This window comes from Lepidochelys kempii, chromosome 5 (assembly GCF_965140265.1).
Source record: "Lepidochelys kempii isolate rLepKem1 chromosome 5, rLepKem1.hap2, whole genome shotgun sequence".
Taxonomy (NCBI): Eukaryota; Metazoa; Chordata; order Testudines; family Cheloniidae; genus Lepidochelys; species Lepidochelys kempii.
Genome location: NC_133260.1, coordinates 78,993,099 through 79,014,325, shown reverse-complemented (window position 1 = coordinate 79,014,325; position 21,227 = coordinate 78,993,099). Strand labels below are relative to the sequence as shown.

Below are 21,227 nucleotides of genomic sequence, written 5' to 3'. Positions count from 1 at the left end.
GTTTGATGGATTTGCTACACCATTCATCCCACTCTCCTGCTACCACAGCAATTTCCCATTGGGTTTTTTACTCTCCCTCTACATAAACAAGCAGTTCATCCAAGTAAAAACAGATAACTTGATTAAATTGTTTCTTGTAGACATCATGAAAGAAGAGAGGGTGTCGCGAGGTGGCCACCCTGCTCCAGCCCTGAAGGGGTTAAAAACAGCCCTGGGAAAGGGCTGCCCCAGGGAGTCAACAGGAAAAGGCTGGGAGGCAGCCAATCAGGGCCAGGCTGGGCCCTATAAAAGAGCTGCACGGCCAGAACGTAAGAGACTCTCTCTCTAGCTGTGGAGAGAGAAGAGGTACCTGGAGCGGAGCAGGGCTGGGGAAAGGCCAGAGGAACTGGGGAGCTCCAGCCTGGAAACTCCCCAAGCTGAGGCCTTGGTAAAGGCCTGCGAAAGCTACTGGGGCTGCAGAGGGGCAGCCCGGGGATAGGCAAGGGCAGCAAGTCTTACCCCCTTGCCAGTGATGAGTGGTTTACAGATTGCAGTCTGCCCCAGTGAGCAGGGGCTAGATGACGACTGGCAGTAGCCACCGAGGCAAGGTGGGGGTAGTGGGTTGGGGGTTCCCTGGGGAGGGGAGACCCAGAGCGTGGGGGTTCTGCAGGGGCCCTGAGGCAGGTGAGCCACCGGCCAGCAGAGGGCACTCCGAGCTGGAATTGAGCTAATTCCCAGGGTAACCAGCAGGCGGCACCGCACTGGTGAGTCTCGACCTCACTACGGAGGGATTTAAATGAGAGGCAATTGCTTTGTCCACCATATCAGGAAAAGCATTCTATAATTAGGGAGCAGTATGAAGGGGGAGGAGGGGGAATGCATCACAGGTGAAGTGGAAAGGACAGGGCAGTGACATTATACACAACAAAGAGCTGAGTTATGAGCGGGCCCTGAATATAAACACAACAAAGTTTAAGTCTGATCCCAATGAGAGGAGCCAGGAGAGATTCCAACAGCAGGGATATAGTTAGAATACTGCACAAGAAAGTTGGATCTTAACAGCTACAATTTGTATTGACTTGAGGTAGGGAGGTGAAATGGGCATCAGGAAGGCCAGTAATCAAGAAGGGAGATGACAATGGTCTGTAAGAAAAGTTCTAGCTATTTGCCAGAAAGATAATGTTCCTATGTTCTCAAGTGTTGTAAGGGGAGAAACAGCAAATTCCAACACCGCCTGGAAGGTGAGGCATGGGGCAGGGAAGACAGTAAGAGAGGAGACAAATGTGATGCCCTAGTAGCAGGCCTAAGTTGATGGTAAGTGCAATGATGTATTCAAAGTGACAAAGAACAGGAAAGGAGAGAGAAGAATCACGAATTCAGTTTTAGCCATGTTAAGGTTAAGTTATTAGTCTCTGGCAACAGAACTACATGTAATATACAAAATCATTTTTAAAGTTTAAACATAATTAAACTTAAGAAAACTTGCATTAATTCCCTTCCTAAAACATTTTATGTATTTATCATCATCATCATCAAGAAGCAGTATGAGGACCACTTCAGTGTCTATCACAGCCAGGACATGGAGGAAAATTAATTTCCATTGCTGCCCCATGGCAGGTCTCAATTAAGTATCAATGTTTTCAGGGCATGCTGCTAGTGGACATATCAGTTAAGTACACTGTAAAACATTCTGAGACATAGCTGTAATTAGTTATTACAATACAGGCCTTTAAACAAAAGCAAAAAGGTATTATAACACACAGTCAATCACAATTTTCATTGTAGTTTTAGACCCTACTGAAAGCCATCATAGAATCACAGAGAATGCATTATCTCCAATTCTCAAAAAACCTCCCTTTGTGTAGTGACACCATTGTAAAGTGGTGATATAGAAGCCTATTTACATATCTTTCTATGAATGGTCTATTTCTTTCTATTTCTGAGTCAGTGTCTCTCAAGTATGTTTTAAAATATTTTCATACCCAAAAATGTCCATATAAATCCATAAAATGCACCAGAGAAAAAAATTCTATACCCATATTCATGTAAACCTTAATTTACATGAATATGGGTATAGATTAGGAAACCATGTGCCTCTAGAACACTGGATTCCATGCTGCAATATAAGGATATTCTCTAGTAATGTATTATGTATGTGGCGAAAGGCTACAGGGAGGAGGGTAAAATGAGGTTGCAGGAATTAGAGGGGGGGAACAGAGGAGGAGTGGGACAGAAGCCTGATGAGGCAGTGGGGGGGGAGGGGAGAGAGAAAAGAGGGGAGAAGGAACTGGTGGGAGGGTCTGATTAATAGCAGAAGTGCAAGAGGGGCAAGGGCAGAGGGAAGACACTGACACTAGAAACAGAGGCATAAGGGTCTATAACCACTGAAGCACAATGCCACAGGACCTAGGGTTGAATCCAGGAGTCTTCAATCTCCACATTCCTTTGCTGTCAGGAAATAGCTGTGAAACCCATGGCAAATTGTGTTTTGTCCCCCTCTAGTAACTGGTCCACATAGAGGATAACAGATTTACAGCGCTGCCAGTTACTAAATTAGCTCAAGTGACAGGAGTCTGTGCTGTGGATCTAAACGTCTGAACACTGTCAAAGGCCGAAGACGGAGCCAAAACCACACAATGGATTTTTTGCAGTTAAATTTTAAACTTAGGAAACTACATTAAAAGATTAAGGGTGAAAAGTCAAGCACTCAAAAGTCTGAGAATGCCAGAATTAAGGTGTATCTGTGAAAACGGCACTCCAGGCTCTTTTCTTGGTCTTGATGACTTCCATATCAAATTTCCTTAGTTAACAGGTAAAAAGAAGTTTTCCTCTGGCAGACAGTTCTGAAAGTTCAGCCTGCAAGTTGAAATTCCAGCTGTGCTATTTCTGTATCACCACAAGTAACAGACTGTACTCGATAAATTCTGCCCTCTCTTATATCTTGTGCAACCCAACTGACTTAATGGTGTTGTACAGGTGAGACGGCAGAGGTCCCTGCAAGTCAAACTTAGAAAACAATTCATTTATAGATGCACTAATCAAAGCAAAATCCTGCCATTTCCCATAGCTCTATTAGCCGTGAAGGATAAGGATTAAAAAGGTAGTGAAAACTTCATATTCTAGTTACAAAAATTAGATATGACAATACCTAAATTACAAAAGTGAGCTTACAAAACAGATCTACTGTCACTTCAGAACAAAACTACACTAAACTGAAGTATTATACCCACTACAGATAACTCAAATTACTTTTTCAATAAACATGGATATAAATCACTCAAGAATATGGTGATCTACAAGCAGTCAGTCATTTAAAAGTTCTTAATTTCTGCAAATCAAAAGAAATCACATTCAGTTACTGTACATGATGAACACCACAACCAAAACACAGTAAAAGGAACTTTCAGCACACAGTGATTTAATGCTCATAATTTCCCCTTATAGGTCACTGACATACATCTTCACTGTTATTACTCCTGCTTGGTACATTCCCCCACTTGCGTGCATACATGTCATTGTATGGAAGATGAGTATGTAGGCAGTCTATAGAAATATCATGAAGGTGATATTTTCTTAATGAGTGCTGCATTTAAGATTTTGTTAACCATCTCATCTTTGTGTGTGTGTGTAGTATTGATAACGAAAAACATAAGCAATACGGCAAAACAGGCAATGGGCAATAAGAACCACAGGAGAACAGAGGTAAGGTTATGATACAATAGCCTTCAATTTCATAATCACACAGTATTTCATAACTCCCATTCAATGCTTTGGTGACATATACAATCTTTAAAAGCTAAACAAAAGCAAAGAGTGCCAATGTCCAAAAAGATAGAGACTTCTACATCACCAACAAGGAAAAAGAAACACTCTCCCATCCACCCAAGATGCTCTTTTCTAGCAAAAATGAAGGTATGTTGCTGGAAACTGAGTAGCCAATTTTACAACCCTGGGGAGTTTCTATACAACAACAAGAATGGCAGATTCCTATCCTCTTGTGGATCCTTAATGAAGTCAGTGGAGTCCATGCAAGAACAAAGCTTCACCCCTGCAGTCAATTTCAGGATTGGGGTCTAACAGTTGTCAGAAAAAGCTGGTAGTTGAACCACCAAGAGAAGCTTACATTATATTACAGGGAATAACACAATAGCCCACCCAGAACGAACACCTTCAGGCCATGTCTAGACCAGAAAAAATAGGTCATGTCTTAAAAAAAAATTAGTTAAAATGTGTTAAATGCCAATGCAGACTAGGTGAAGCCTAGGGCTGACCATGACTAGTAACATTTTTAATGTTAGTAAAATTTTAAATCCTGTCTACACTAGTGTTAAAAAAAAACAGGTTTTCTAACACAATTTACACAGAGTGGTAGCCACATTATTTTTTCATGTTCTCTGTGTGTATTATATATATATATATATAATCTTCCTACTGTATTTTCCACTGCATGCATCCGATGAAGAGGGCTTTAGCCCACGAAAGCTTATGCCCAAATAAATTGGTTTCTCAAATTGCCACAAGTACTCCTCATTTTTTTTGCTAACACAATTTAGGCAACCAACATTTTTCATCCATACATAGCTTTAGACAGTTGCTACTGCAGCGTTAGAACTTTGATTTTGCACAACAGCATGGATCCAATAATGGAGAACAGTTTTAGTGACTAACTTCAGAGAATGCTAATATTTCTTCAAATTTGCAGATCACCTTTAGTATAAAGGTTACTTGATCCTTGCTAATGCACTTTCAGTTTAAACTTGAATAAAATACTATTAAAAACATTAAGACTGAAAACCAAAACATTGCAGAATAAGTGACGAAGTTAAAACGAAACATGTAAATCTTAATTGCTTCGTTGGGAATAAGCATTACCATATAGTTTAATTACATGATAACATACTACTACTCCTCATACTACGATAATACACAATTTTCCTATAAATTTACAGCATCTAGTAAAATGAGAATTGGAGAAGCCAATGAAATTGAAACTAGTTTCACACAGTAAATTTTAATTTGTCCTCAGTAAACATATTTCAACGTTTCTCTTCTACAGACTTCCAGGAGCCTTCCCTCAGCACCTTTCTAGGTGCATGTGGAATTAAGCACCTCCTGAACAGGCCTTGTTTCAGGTAAAGTGCACTTCAGTGCACTTTTTAAATATGCATCTACCTCAGCTATGCATACAAGTGCACCACTTCCTTTCAGATCATTAGGAGCTTACTGAGAAAATCCTTTTCACAACCTAACAGCCATTTTCACCATATGTCTGCAAAATCAAACCAAATTTCCATATGAACACAGACTTGTCAAGGACAGCATCAATACCAAATTTAAACTTTCTAATTCATACTGTAGAGCTGTTCAAAACCACATCATCGGATTGTTTATTATACGGAAAGTATTTGGCCCTTGCTATCCTAACTCAAAGATCAATGAAGCGTTTTTCCTCAAGCTTACCATGAGAATTTCCGTGCAGGCACAGGCCAACCCTGGAAAATTTCAACACAACAGATGAAAGCTTCAGAATTAAAATTAACCAAAAACAGAAATTAGAACTGAAATGCTTAATTATGTAAGCTTTCTAACAACTTTTGTGATGAGACCAAACTACCAGAAGGGAGTTCTAAAATCAGCGTCAGTCACCTTAAGCTGTTGCTCACGAAAGCTTATGCTCAAATAAATTGGTTAGTCTCTAAGGTCACTAGTACTCCTTTTCCTTTTTGTGAATACAGATTAACACGGCTGCTACTCTGAAACCTTAACTCATCCTACTACATCTACATGCAACATAGACTCTATATTCTTATGTCACATCCCTGAACTAAGAATAATTTCCTGTAGTTTGTACAAAAAGCCTACAAGTGCACACTTAGGGCCAGATTCTACAAACACTTATGGACAAAAAATAACTTTATTCACAGGAGCAGCCCCACTGAAATCCACTGGTCCACTTGCATGAGAAAGTTATTCACCTGAATAAGTACTGCAGAATTAAGCCTTTTTAAAAAAAATTATACACTTCCAAGGCACAGACTATTTCATCTGCCAACCCACATAAATTTACATAATTTAATCCAAAATTACATTTAAAGTCCTCCAACACTTAATTGCCGTACATAATGTTTTCTAAATATATAATTAGTTCAAATTTTCAGAAACACATTTATTCTATTCTATGCGCCCTTTGTGCAGAAAAAAATTGTCAGTAAACTATATAATAAAAGAAAGTTTATTTAAACACTGAGGTCTGTTGAGAGAAGAAAGTTGCAACAGTTTAAGGAGTGATTTTACACTGATTTAGTTAAACTTGTGCAAACCCCTTTGTGGACATGGTTTAAGCTAAACTAAAATACCCAATTCCTAATCACTTTAAACTGAACAGGTTTAAAGCCAAAACAGGCGTGCACACAGACTTTTGCATTAGTTTAAAACCTCATTTTTAGTTAAATCATTGCAACATTCTCATGTCAAGATCTAAAGTTAAAACTTAGAAATTCAGAGATCTACCAAAGCCCAATTTTAGTATCCCAATTTGTCATGCCTAACTTTTTCCTTTTTAACATAGTATTTTCTGATCGTCAATGATACACTGTCTCCTCTGAATTCTTTAATTGTTGCAGTGCAGGTCAAAGTTAAAACAACATTAAAGGCCAGCTCCACCACCCCTTTTACTCGACACAGCCCTATATCTGAAAATATCAGAAGCAACATAAAAACTAGGATCCCAATACACCAAAGCCAATCATTTTCTCCAATGTCAGAAAAGGCACCTCTCTCTCAAACAGGTTATAATGTCCAATGCCAAGTGAAAGTTAATGCTGAGTTAGCCAATACTACATAATGGATGCTCCATTTTCTTATAATGGTCACTGTACTACCAGTGTCATTACACAGCAAAGCAAATTAAAGTGTCTAGAACATCACATTAAAAAACTCTGCTTAAAAAAACCGCAAACTTGCAAAAATCAAACACTCAGGTTAGGAAGTGTAAAATGGGATTACCACCAGCTTCTACAGTACTTTTTTCACAAGTATGTTGGGAGGAGACAATCATTACTGTCTGAAATTCTGATACCATGATGAGCATCACAGAGAAGTCCACAAGGAAATTAATAATTCTGTGTTCCACGTAGGGTTTGGATGGTGTGAGGTAAATAAAACACGGGGCCACACACGTAATTGTGATGACAAAATAATATATTTCTACCCATTCAGTGAACACTGGCCATCCTGGGTACTGAATGAGCTGTGTGGATCCTGTGGGGAAAAAATAGCACATGATCATGTAATCAGAGATCTTACCATCATGCATAGGAACAAGAGGACCAAAACTTAAAAGTTGCATGGGAAACCTTAATGTTGGCTTTCCCAACTTTTGAGTGCTTGACTTTGCAACCTTGCTATTCTTTGAATGTAGAGTGTCTGGCATTTTGTTTTTCAGTAATTCCTACATTTTTGGGAAGCAATCTGAAAAAAATCCCATCCGTGAATTTACACATGCCCCTCACATGGATCATCAACAGTGATGGTACCTTGACAGACCTCTACCAGTTAAGCTAACAGTACAGTTGAAGGGTATTATGCTCTATGAGGACCAGCCTCTAGGAGATGAGACGCTTAACCAGTGTGTTTTACTGCTATTTACTGTCAGCAAAGGAATACTGGGACTCAAACTCTGGGTTCTACAGTAGACCCTCAAAGATACAAACACGAGAGTTACAGACTGACTGGTGAACCAGACACCACGTGAAACTGGAAGTAACCAATCAGGCAGTAGCAGAGACCCAAAAAAAAAAAAAAAAAAGGCAAATATTGTACTGTGCCTGTATTCCATACTCACACCCCTGGCACCCTCTTACAGCCAGGAAGTGAAGATGCTGAGATTCGCAGGCAAAGCTGTGAGCCCCTGCTGCCAGCCCAAGGCAGCTGGAGCAGGAGCTGCGCTACTTTCTTGTAAATCATGGGTGCTGTTTTCACATACACACCCCGCCTCCAGCTGAGGAGGCGTGCAGCGCTGTTCTCACACACACACACACACACACAAGCCAGGAGGGAGATGTGTTGTTTTCACCACCACCCCCCCACCTCAGCTGGGAGGGGGACACAAGCTTGCCCAGGCCGGGGAAAGAAGCTGCCTGCAAGGAAGCTGCCTACCTGGAGTGTGAACTGCTGGAGCCGGAACTGCATTTTGTTCAGTTACGAACAACCTCCTTTCCCAAGGTGTCCATAACGCTGAGGTTCTACTGTATTCCAGATTCGGGCAGGGAGTTCTCTAATAGTTACATACCCTTCTGTTCCCATTCCAACAGCCTTCCCCTCTCCTAAACATGTTCCCACTGCACCTTTGTCCCCAGCACTGACAGTAAAGAACAGAGTCTCCCTCCTCTCAATTCCAGTGCTTAGTGCCCCAGAGTTCCCCAACACCCTGGAAGCAATTGCAGAAAACATCTTGCTCAGCTCTAGAACTCTGGACTGGGGCATGCTCAATGTATATTGGATCTTTACAGAATTTAGCTGCCAAACTCTAAGAAGCCTCTACTAAGCATGTACAAGTAGAAATATTCTTAAAACTCATCCAAATGTGGGAGGATTTTCATGGACCAGCAAGAGGCACCTCCTAAATGTGGGCTTTTTCATGTCAAGTTTCCAGTCCCTGCTTCAAAGCAGGGAGGTGCTAGAACTTCTCAATAAAACAGATGAGAGGTTCTGGGTTTTTTTAAAACTGTGACGAACCATGTACTTTTCCCTCAACTCACTCTCAGAGATAGCTCAATTTGATTTTGCTGAAATTTCAAAAATCAGCCAGGCACCTGGCATAGAAAGTTTAAGTCCAAACAGACAAAGCAACTGAAAACAGGCACTGACAATGGAAAGTGTTAGGCAATCTTAACTACAGGCATTGCTCCTCTGCCTACGATGAAAGGACCAGCAGAAAAAACGTGACTGATACACAACATTACAGGAAAAAAGCTGACAGAGTGAACTTCAAGTGAACTATAATTATCAGTTTCTGATGTCAAACAAGCAGCATGAAAGTCAAATGGATCTTGACGTTATAAGAATCTCCAAGATCAGGGTGGATTTGATTTAAATCAAACTGATTTAAATCATGATCTAAATCACTAGTCAGAAAGACATTTAATCATGGATTTCCACATAAAAGTGCATTCTTGTTGGTTGTTATAACCATAATACATATTCCTCACAGCTCAGAGATAGATGTAAGTTTCATTTTTAGAAGGTACACACTATACATTTTTGAAGTGATTTATTTTGAAAACTTTTCAGATTAGTTTTACAGCTATATTAGAAAATGAAAGATTGTTTGGTTATTTCATTTACCAAAAGTAATTGAAGCAGATATTTATGAAGTCTTTGAAAGATGAACTATCATAAATATTTGGAGGATTTTCTTGCCATGTTGCATTAGGAGAAGATCACCACCAGACAGACATTTAAAATTGTTTTATTTAACTAAAGCAAAAATATTATGTAGTCTGGATTTTTTTTTCCTTCAACAGCAAACATAATATTTTAACAAAACAAGCACATAAATTTTTGAATTTAGTTAAATGTTCAAGTATCTTAAAATCAGGTATGTTTTTTTTAAATTGTTTTTAACTAAAATAGTTAAATGAAATATTAAAAAAAAAAATTAAAATCAACTATGTCAGCCAGGTCAACATGAGAAACTTAAAATATTGGCTTCTGCAGTTAACTCAGTCGTCTTCATCTTCATTTTCCAGTTTGTTCATAATCTGGAAAAGAAAAACAAACTTTTCTGCTTTTTCAGGTCCCAAACTATTTCTCAATTTGGAATGAATTAGTCCAAAGGAAGAAAATATTCTTTCTACACCAGCAGAAGAAGCTACTGCTGTCAAAAGTGAGATTATCACTTCAACAGTCTCTGAATCCAAGTGCCGAAGTGACTTCCACCAGTTTACTGGTGACTTTCTTTAAAACATCATCAGCAAATATATATTTCTTGAATGGTTCTTATTCCCAAACTGGGTCTCTTTTACGGCCTGCTGCCATTATAAATTTTCCCTTCTAATGAGAGAATGGTATGATAGATCTCAAATCAATGAAGGCTACACTCAGAAAGACCTCAAGACTTCTGGAATAAGCTGCTCCAACAGTTTCACTTTTGTTTCTACTACCTGTCCCTTCCTTCTCACATTTATCTGCAGACTTCTTCTCCTTGTCCATATCTATTCTGCCCCCAACCATCTTCTATTCATTGAACTTTTTGAAACTTTGTACTTTGAGAGAGAGATAAGAGATTGACTCTGTGCACACAAATTTGCAGAGGGACCAAGGATTGAGGTCTGTTATTTCTCACCTCTATAAATTATTTATTTTAAAACCATTTTTACTGTTAACAAGTATGTTATCTCTAGAGACACAAATCCACAGTTTGAGAACTGCGAAATTAAGCATCTCTGATGGTATCTTCTAGACTGAGCACTGAGTCCCATTGGGTGGGTAGATAGAAAGATTAACATAAATAATCTACACAGAAGCCCCTGGAACCCCATAAAATTGGGTCCCTAATCCATGAACTATTGGGACTCATTTCCAAAACTTTTCTTAAACATTACATGAATATATTGTCTCATACTATAGAATTAGAATTTATAATCCCTATTCCATGATGAGATCTCTTTGTGCTATAATGTATCTTAATTAAAACTATCTTTAGATTGTTTTCCTCAAAAAGCATTTTATCCAAAAAATCCAAACAATTTAAATCAAAAATTCCTATTTTTTTAAACCACTGATTTTTATCCACCCCGTCCAAGATGCATCTTCAGTCACAGCTTACTTATTTTAATTACGTATATGCTACCAACAGCACCAACAGCTGAACATCCCAACTGCTATCACAGAGTCTTCCACTCTTGCAACTCTAACCCCAGACCTTGAAATACTCAAAACACTTCTGTTATAACCTATTTGCATCAGAATGTCACACTTTGCAGTAGCTCCTACATTTAAACCTTTTTATATTAAAAGATTATGCAAAATAAACCTAATTAACTTTAGTAAAACAGTAAAATGTAAAAGGAATCACTGGCACCAATTAAGCAAGCCAGAATCCTCCTTTATTTTAGCCAATTAGTCACTCAATGTATGAGAACCTTCTGAACATTCCATTTCAAAAGAACCCAGCATTACTGATGAGTGACTGGTCCTCTGCTGTTGAAGTCAACTGAAATCTTTCCACTGACTTCAGCAGGTTTTCGATCAGGCCCTAAAACAAGCACACAAGTTCTTTGCTGAATCAGGGCCTAAAACCGTTCTCTCACCTTCTCTTTCTAAAGTGTTAGGAACTTGTATTAAACTGAACTACAAGAGTAAATGTGAACTAAGCTTTTTTTTTTTTTTTTTTACACACACACTAACACTGCCAATGTAAAGTCCTGATCCCACTGAAAACAAAGGGAATTTTGCCACTGGCTTCAATAGGATCAGGTTTTCACACAAAACGTCCACCGATTTTAAGGAAAAACAAACTGAGCTTCAAAAAACCAGTTACAACTTTGTACATTTCCTCTATATTTGAGACTAATTAAACAAAAATTAAACCTGGTCATAAATTACATATCCTTTTCTTGATGAACAAAAAAATTCAAATGCAACCTAAACAGCTCAGAACTAGAGACTAAAAGGTTTTTAAGTCCCAAAAGGGTATCACAAGTTACATTTTAAAAAATGATAGCTAAGATCATCAAGTTAAAACTTACCAAAAAAAGCTTAGGAAGACAGACTTAATGTTTACCCTACCTTGTTTTTACTTCATCTATTTATGAATTCTTTTGTGTTTATTCGCAAAAACAAAAGGAGTACTTGTGGCACCTTAGAGACTAACCAATTTATTTGAGCATAAGCTTTCGTGAGCTACAGCTCACTTCATCAGATGCATATCGTGGAAACTGCAGCAGACTTTATATATACACAGAGAATATGAACCAATACCTCCTCCCACCCCACTGTCCTGCTGGTAATAGCTTATCTAAAGTGATCATCAGGTGGGCCATTTCCAGCACAAATCCAGGTTTTCTCACCCTCCACCCCCACACACAAATTCACTCTCCTGCTGGTGATAGCCCATCCAAAGTGACAACTCTTTACACAATGTGCATGACAATCAAGTTGGGCTATTTCCTGCACAAATCCAGGTTCTCTCACATCCCCCCACCCCCATACACACACAAACTCACTCTCCTGCTGGTAATAGCTCATCCAAACTGACCACTCTTCAAGTTTAAATCCAAGTTAAACCAGAACATCTGGGGGGGGGGGGGGTAGGGGTAGGAAAAAACAAGAGGAAACAGGCTACCTTGCATAATGACTTAGCCACTCCAAGTCTCTATTTAAGCCTAAATTAATAGTATCCAATTTGCAAATGAATTCCAATTCAGCAGTTTCTCGCAGGAGTCTGGATTTGAAGTTTTTTTGTTTTAAGATAGCGACCTTCATGTCTGTGATTGTGTGACCAGAGAGATTGAAGTGTTCTCTGACTGGTTTATGAATGTTATAATTCTTGACATCTGATTTGTGTCCATTTATTCTTTTACGTAGAGACTGTCCAGTTTGACCAATGTACATGGCAGAGGGGCATTGCTGGCACATGATGGCATATATCACATTGGTGGATGTGCAGGTGAACGAGCCTCTGATAGCGTGGCTGATGTTATTAGGCCCTGTGATGGTGTCCCCTGAATAGATATGTGGGCACAATTGGCAACGGGCTTTGTTGCAAGGATAAGTTCCTGGGTTAGTGGTTCTGTTGTGTGGTATGTGGTTGTTGGTGAGTATTTGCTTCAGGTTGCGGGGCTGTCTGTAGGCAAGGACTGGCCTGTCTCCCAAGATTTGTGAGAGTGTTGGGTCATCCTTTAGGATAGGTTGTAGATCCTTAATAATGCGTTGGAGGGGTTTTAGTGGGGGGCTGAAGGTGACGGCTAGTGGCATTCTGTTATTTTCTTTGTTAGGCCTGTCCTGTAGTAGGTAACTTCTGGGAACTCTTCTGGCTCTATCAATCTGTTTCTTTACTTCTGCAGGTGGGTATTGTAGTTGTAAGAAAGCTTGACAGAGATCTTGTAGGTGTTTGTCTCTGTCTGAGGGGTTGGAGCAAATGCGGTTGTATCGCAGAGCTTGGCTGTAGACGATGGATCGTGTGGTGTGGTCAGGGTGAAAGCTGGAGGCATGCAGGTAGGAATAGCGGTCAGTAGGTTTCCGGTATAGGGTGGTGTTTATGTGACCATTGTTTATTAGCACCGTAGTGTCCAGGAAGTGGATCTCTTGTGTGGACTGGACCAGGCTGAGGTTGGTGGTGGGATGGAAATTGTTGAAATCATGGTGGAATTCCTCAAGGGCTTCTTTTCCATGGGTCCAGATGATGAAGATGTCATCAATATAGCGCAAGTAGAGTAGGGGCTTTAGGGGACGAGAGCTGAGGAAGCGTTGTTCTAAATCAGCCATAAAAATGTTGGCATACTGTGGGGCCATGCGGGTACCCATAGCAGTGCCGCTGATCTGAAGGTATACATTGTCCCCAAATGTGAAGTAGTTATGGGTAAGGACAAAGTCACAAAGTTCAGCCACCAGGTTAGCCGTGACATTATCGGGGATAGTGTTCTTGACAGCTTGTAGTCCATCTTGTGTGGAATGTTGGTGTAGAGGGCTTCTCTATCCATAGTGGCCAGGATGGTGTTATCAGGAAGATCACCGATGGATTGAAGTTTCCTCAGGAAGTCAGTGGTGTCTCGAAGGTAGCTGGGAGTGCTGGTAGCGTAGGGCCTGAGGAGGGAGTCTACATAGCCAGACAATCCTGCTGTCAGGGTGCCAATGCCTGAGATGATGGGGCGCCCAGGATTTCCAGGTTTATGGATCTTGGGTAGTAGATAGAATATCCCAGGTCGGGGTTCCAGGGGTGTGTCTGTGCGGATTTGATCTTGTGCTTTTTCAGGAAGTTTCTTGAGCAAATGCTGTAGTGGCTTTTGGTAACTCTCAGTGGGATCAGAGGGTAATGGCTTGTAGAAACTCGTGTTGGAGAGCTGCCGAGCAGCCTCTTGTTCATATTCCGACCTATTCATGATGACAACAGCACCTCCTTTGTCAGCCTTTTTGATTATGATGTCAGAGTTGTTTCTGAGGCTGTGGATGGCATTGCGTTCCGCATGGCTGAGGTTATGGGGCAAGTGATGCTGCTTTTAATGAAGTTCTCCCCCCCCCTCCCGTGTGAAAACCTGGATTTGTGCTGGAAATGGCCCATCTTGATTATCATACACATTGTAAGGAGAGTGATCACTTTAGATAAGCTATTAGCAGCAGGAGAGTGGGATGGGAGGAGGTATTTTTTCATGCTTTGTGTGTATATAAAAAGATCTTCTACACTTTCCACAGTATGCATCCGATGAAGTGAGCTGTAGCTCACGAAAGCTTATGCTCAAATAAATTGGTTAGTCTCTAAGGTGCCACAAGTACTCCTTTTCTTTTTGCGAATACAGACTAACAAGGCTGTTACTCTGAAACCTGCCTTTGTGTTTATTAGTATTATTTATTGTTATACCATACCTGTAAATCCAAGTTGCATTATTTATTATCAAAAGCCAGGGATGGACAGATCTTAACTTATCACGTCTGGAAACAAATACAAAATATAATTAGTGTTCGGGATCCTTACTCTCTACTGTGATACATGAGTTTTAACCAGATCAGCTATCAAACCTCAGACCTGCCTAAGGCCCAAGGATAGAATATTTCCAGAACTCGAACCAGAGTAGTTGAATGAGGAAATCTTACATTTGAAGAGAAAGAAAAAGGCGATTTTGCAGCAGATCATTAAAATCGAAAACTTATACCTATTTGAAAGCTATTTAGAATATTAGTGACAAATAAGAATGTTTAGTGGTCAGTGCATAGGCGAGGCAGTCAAAGGCACAAAATACACTATCATGCAGATTCAGCAATTTTTCAGATTTGGTGAAATCTGATGTGAATATTGTTGGATCATATTAAAGAAGTTCTGTATTAAAATCACAAATGAGTTTGATTCCCCGGAGTTTAAATTCCAGGGTATTACTAATTAAGAGGTCTCTTGGTTTTTGGTACTGTTTCTCTCCCTCTATGTGTGAAACTTGCAAGCTGCTAATTGTGTTAGTACATTCTAAGACAGAGTCTGTTCTCAAAGCAATTCACAGAGAGAGAGACTCAAAGCAATACTCTAACAACAGAAACAGCACCCAGAGACTCCCCGCCCTTTTGTTGTATTAACAATTGTGATTAAAATAGAGATAGAGGATGTATGTGGATGGATGCTTGGTGTGGATAATAACTGAATGATCAGGGAGGTGCCAGCCTAAGAATCCAGTGTCCATCAGCTGAAGAAGGCGTCAAGTGGAAATAACCAGAGGACCGCCCCCCCCCCCCCCCCAGGGCAGACTGGAATCCACCCAACAGCCTCAAGAATGGGAGAACCAAAGAACAAGATAACATCTTGGAGCCGTCAGGAATGTGCTATCTGTTGATTGATTCAGCAACAGCATGATGAAGCAATTCCCATACACTGGCATAGGAAGAAATTCCTATAAAAATAGACTCTAAAAAGTGAGAACTTTGGGGTCTGATTCTGCTAACCAACTTCCAGGAGCATCAGATGAGCATCTGACAAGGCCCTGCTCCCTCCTCATGTCCAGGCCACCTGGCCAGTGGCTTGACATGAGCAACTCTAAGGCTGGTAACTATGATAACAACCTTGCAGAACGTGTGTGTGTGGGTGTGTATGTGTGTGTGTGTTTGTATGAATGAATGTGTGAATAAATATGAGATTGAATGGAATGTTATAGCTATAACTAACTGCTTACTATGATTCTTTCTGTATTCACAATAAATGTGGTATTTTGCCTTTTTCCCTTTAATAAGATCCTGCTGGTTTTTATTTTATTGGTAAAACATTTGGATATCCTCAATATATTTGAAAATCAATAATGGCATGGGGTGAAAAAAGTTTTATCATCATTTCAGCTTGTCAGCATCTTCATGCCTGACAGCACCATGATTCAGTTATTAAGGTCACCAAATGAGTACCCCATCACAAGTTCTGTCATTTTTAAATGTTTTATACAATTATTTAAAAAGCTATTGGTATCAAAAAATACTTCATATCCTTCCACACGTAAAGTCAAGCTGTCTTCATTACCACAAGTTCACTGCACAGCCCTCAAAGGAAAATTTTAACTAACAGCTTAAAAAAAATTAAGTTAATTAAAAACTTTTTCATACATAATGTTTTGATTTTATGAAGTGATATTTATTAACCTAAAAGACCAGGAAACAAGTGCTTTATACCCAGGACAAAGTGTATTCCATGACTGCAAAGCTACAAAATTTGCTACAGAATCTGCCTGTTCCTGAAGCTGTACAGTAGATTCTAAACTTTCATTTAAAAAATTACTCTAACCCTTGCAGTCTTACAGATATGAACCACATGAAAACTGTTTCATAGTTGTCTTCCTAAGCCTGCAGACAGCCTGAAGCAATGGCTCTGAAAGATTGAATTGCAATCACCACCAGCTTCTGATTAAATTCCCTCCTGTTTCCCCAAATGTGGAATCCCCACCATCACTCCCCATTCACATTGGTTTGAGGCTCAACAAGTGAAAATCTGTGAAATACAGCAGCCGCATAAAACTGAAAAGCTTCAAATGTTGGATGGAGAACTGATGGACAAAGGTTAGTAGGCAAACAGTAGGAGAGGCAGTCACTGGAGCATGAAAAAAGCAGCTGTGTCATATGAATTTAACTACCACACTCAGTATGTGAATTTTCTAACACAGTTACAATGTTTAAATATCCTCCCTGCAACCTATGCCATAAAGCTCACTGTGCTATCATCAACTGATGTGCAGGTTCAAGTAAAGACAATTCTCTGACCCATTATTCATCTGCTTTTATAAAGCTTCCTTTTGTTTCTATTCCTTTACAATGAAAGCTATCGCCTAAACATAGGGCAGCAAACGAACTCTAGCAGTATCAGTGGCGAAATGCACCCGCGTGTGTTGTTTTTTTTTATGGTACAATACTGAAGATGGATATTTATATACATCAAATAGCAGCTAGATCTGGAAAGTATCTACAGTAGAACCTCTGAGTTACGAGCACCACGGAAATGAAGGTTGTGCATAACTTTGACCAAACGTTATGGTTGTTCTTTCAAAAATTTACAACCAAACACTAACTTAATACAGCTTTGAAACTTTACTATGCAGAAGAAAAATGCTGCTTTTAACCATCTTAATTTAAATCAAGCACAGTAAGATTCCTTGCCTTGACAAATCTTTTAAAATTTCCATTTTTTAGTAGTTTACATTTAACACAGTACTGTACTTGCTTTTGGGGGGGGAGGGGGTGCATCTCTGCTGCTGCCTGATTGCATATTTCCAATTCCAAATAAGGTGTGTGGTTGACTGGTCAGTTCATAACTGGTGTTTGTAACTCTGAGGTTCTACTGTACTTTGTATTGAAGATGACTGCCATTACCCACTGGTAACTATGTTGCTATGTCTCAATTTCTTGTATTATAAATTTTAACATTCACAAGATATATAATTTAAGCACATGCATATAGTGGCATTCTGTTTAAAAATACCCGGTAAAGGAATAAGTTTGCAAAAAAAATGTGTAATTATAGTGAAGACTTCTTTAAAAAAATATTTCAATACATAAAGAGATAAAATGCTGTTCATCTGACCTGGTAACATAATTAAGTAGGTAGATTAACAGATTTTATGCATATCAAAATTTTTCAATACCTGTTAAAGGTATTTTTGGTACAAAATAGTTATCCATTTACTTTTTGGATACCAATACACCATTTACCATTACAAAGATACAAAGCAGATGAGCCAAAAAAATCTGGCTCATCCATGTTTTTGAGTACTCAGCTCACAGTATTTTACTATTCACTATTAAAGCATTTGTCAATTGACTGGATGCTGAACTGAAGGTGTAAAGCATTTTGAGCTTCTGTAACAAACAGGAACTAAGATTGACAACAATACTGCAACAGAGATTGGTGTTTCCATTTTCCAGACGAGGAAATAGAGGCACTGAAGCTGGCTCAGACCAATGTAGAACCCATATATTCTGTCTACTAGCTCTGTACTTTAAACCACAAGCCCATCTTTCCAGACTACTTTCCTACTATCCTATTTCCACAGAGCTAAGATTTAATAGAGCCATTCATTTTAACTGAAGGAGAAAATATTAATAGATGTTTACTTAGGCTACCAATCCATTTACACACATGCTACAAAAATAAACATGTGACAATTAGCTGAATATTTGCCTCAATTTTTCACATTTAATAATCTGAGGAAAGCCAACTGCATACATCTCTAAAATCATAAGTAAATCAATAACAAAATGTGAAACATACACAAATATACACCTTAGACTGAATGAATTATAGATTGTCATCATTGCACCTCTCACTTTTGCTTGCTCTTGTAGTTTGGATTTGTGGTTTCCCAGCAATTTAACTATTAACATGCAAGACTCCCAGATTCATTGCAAACTTTGAGTTCCATCATGTCAATTTTGTTCTTCACATGGTTTGTGGTCACTCTTATAACTGCAATAGTAACTTTGTATCCCATTTCAAAATAACAGTTTAAAAAATAAAAATCAAAGTTAAATGATAAGAAACAGCTTAACTTTTTTTTTTTTTTTGAGAAGTGTAAAACGGTCCTTTAAGTGGGAATGAACTACACTGTGCTACAACTTTTTTTTTTCCCATTAAACGCTACAGCTACCCCGCTAGAGGCGGGCATTTAAAATTATTAAACACCATTTTGCAACTGATCAGTATACTGTTCTTCAGCATAATTATTTCTGTAATTTGATACCTCTGGAAAATTTAGTAGGCAACAACTACCTCCACTTCGCTCTTCAACCTGGATGATCTACCCTTAATACACCTGGGTCCTAATAAACACATACTAATTCTGTGTGGCTCAAGACTTAAGAATTTTTTTAAACCAGGATATGATTCTGCAAAACAAGTTTGGGGCTGCTTCTTTTTTTAAAAGAAATACAAATAAAACACTTTGACCCCAGAACACCTAGATATTACAAGTTGGTTACAAATATCCCCTGGGGTTACTTAATCCAGTTATTTTCTAAAAATAAAGATGGATATTGCAACAATCCTATGTTTACAAATGCAAGCTTCCTCAATATGCTCTTAAGAATTTTTTTATGTTTTGGTATGTTGTACTGCCAAGATTAGAGAAAAACACTAACCATATTGCTCCTGCCAAAAGTTATTATGGGACAATCTAAGAAATAGTGAAACATGATCACAATGAATCAAATTAGCATTGTAGCAAGCAGATAATTGGACTGGCAAGAGGGCCTTTTTCCAAAGGTAAGTTTTTTTTGTAGGAGAAGTGTTAAGTTGTCATCAAAAATCTGACCTGCAATTCTTCAAAATCAGGCAGATAAGTAGAAACGTGACTGCCCATGAATGTTTTCATCTTGGTCCAGCCCTAAAAATACTGACTCCCAAAACAAATATTTTTGAACATAGAACTCAAAGCATTAACATGGTACACGAGATCCGATTTATTCTGCTTTCTTATTCTTAAATGAACCAGCTAGGGTCATTTAAAAAGGTAGTCACTTTGAAATTAGAGGTTTTAAAAAAAAAATCAGTGAATTGAAAAAAAAAACAAGTTCACAGAACCCCTGTTTACTAAAGTTAATGGAGACTTTTTAAAACATCAACACTAGCTCACTTGGACTCCTTTTACTGTACACTCAACACCCTAATATAATGTACTTAACACAGTCCTACAGACAGAAAATATTAACCTATTCCCACAAAAACAGATCATTTCTTGGATATTATTAGTTATCAGTAGTATGCAATGAATGATTAAAGTCATGAAAGGAAAAGTCAGTCAGTAATGCTTCTCTAATAGTAATAACAAACAGATTGGAGTTAGATGATATAGAATGACTTTTGCACCAAACAGTAAACAAAGCAAAAGAAGTACTGAGGTCTGACCACTCGATTACCTTATTACACCAAGCTGAGAAGGGCTACGCACAGCACAGGGCAGTGCCAGCAACAATAGCGATAAATTCCCCAGAGTTTTAAATCTGGATTCTGGTCTGTTGAGCTGTGTCCCTTCATGGATGAGATTAGACTCCCGATTCCCTTCTGGCTCAGGGAGTCAAGCCGAGATTCCCCCCACACACACGCCTCTTCCACGAGGACAGAGGTGTCTCTGTGTCATTTCCACCCTCGTGTAAGAGGAGCACTCAGGCACACAAACACAGCGCAGCAACACGCTGGGGGGTGCTTGTTGAGTCACAACCAGACGATCATGCCCTACTCCCTCCCACCCAAGAACACAGCCAACCTCCCTCACAGCGCCCGCATACGCACCCCCGCCCGCCCGCCCGCCACACAATACACGCTCTCCACCCGGCCCCAGCTACCTCCTCGTCCGCAGCCTCCACCCGCCCTACCGAGGCGCTGCCCACGCCGAGCTTGTTTCCAAGCAAGCGCCCCACGTCACAGACACCGGGCGAGTCCCCCGATCGCAGCCCTCCGCTCGCTGCTTAGCCCACACGCCCGGCTCCCGTGCGCACACAGAACCTGCGACCCCGCCGCCCCGGCCGCCCCCGCAGCCGCCTGGCTCCGAGCCGGGGAAGCGGCGCTGGCCTCGGGCGGCCGGCATGCGAGTCACACCCCGGGGCAGAGGGGCAGTTACCTCCCGGGCACTTGGGGCAGGAGACGCCGCCGCCGCCGCTGCAGGGGGCGGAGAGAAGCCGGCTCTGGAGGCGCCGCTCCCAGGCGCCGAGAGCTCGCTGGGGCAGTCCGGACGGCGGCGAGTGCCCCCAGCGCGCTGACCCCTTCGGAGCCTGCCCGGCCGCCCTCCCCGCCTGCGGTGCGAGCAGAAAAAATGGGGTCAGAGGGGGAGGGCGCAGCCCGAGAGGGGTTCCGAGTCAGAGGGAAACGGCGGCGGAAACCGCCCCGGCTCTAGCTGCGGCGGCGACACACACACACACACACACACACACACACAGCGCACGCCCCGCCCCGCCCGGCAGGCGGGGCTAACCGAGACCGGCAGGAGGGGCGGGACGCGGACTCTAGCGCAGGAACAAGCCGAAGGAGAGCAGGGGGTGGGGAGAAGGGAAGGAAAAGGGCGGGGCACATGAGGCCACGC

The 21,227-nt window shown here is 40.4% G+C and overlaps 1 protein-coding gene across 9 annotated transcripts in view; it reads right to left on the bottom strand.

Moving 5' to 3' along the window:
* The window catches only part of CSNK1G3 (casein kinase 1 gamma 3), a 163,566-nt gene extending 142,501 nt beyond the window's left edge, over positions 1–21,065 (bottom strand). For 6 of the 9 annotated variants that reach the window (XM_073344818.1, XM_073344822.1, XM_073344825.1 and 3 more), the window contains exon 1: positions 20,769–21,065. The gene's annotated coding sequence lies outside the window, so the exon portion shown is untranslated. Of the gene's footprint in view, positions 1–7,822; positions 7,859–20,067; positions 20,379–20,768 lie in introns of those variants that run through there. The other 3 variants (XM_073344823.1, XM_073344820.1, XM_073344821.1) reach the window with 3 other exon arrangements.
* Between the last annotated feature and the right edge of the window lie 162 nt (positions 21,066–21,227).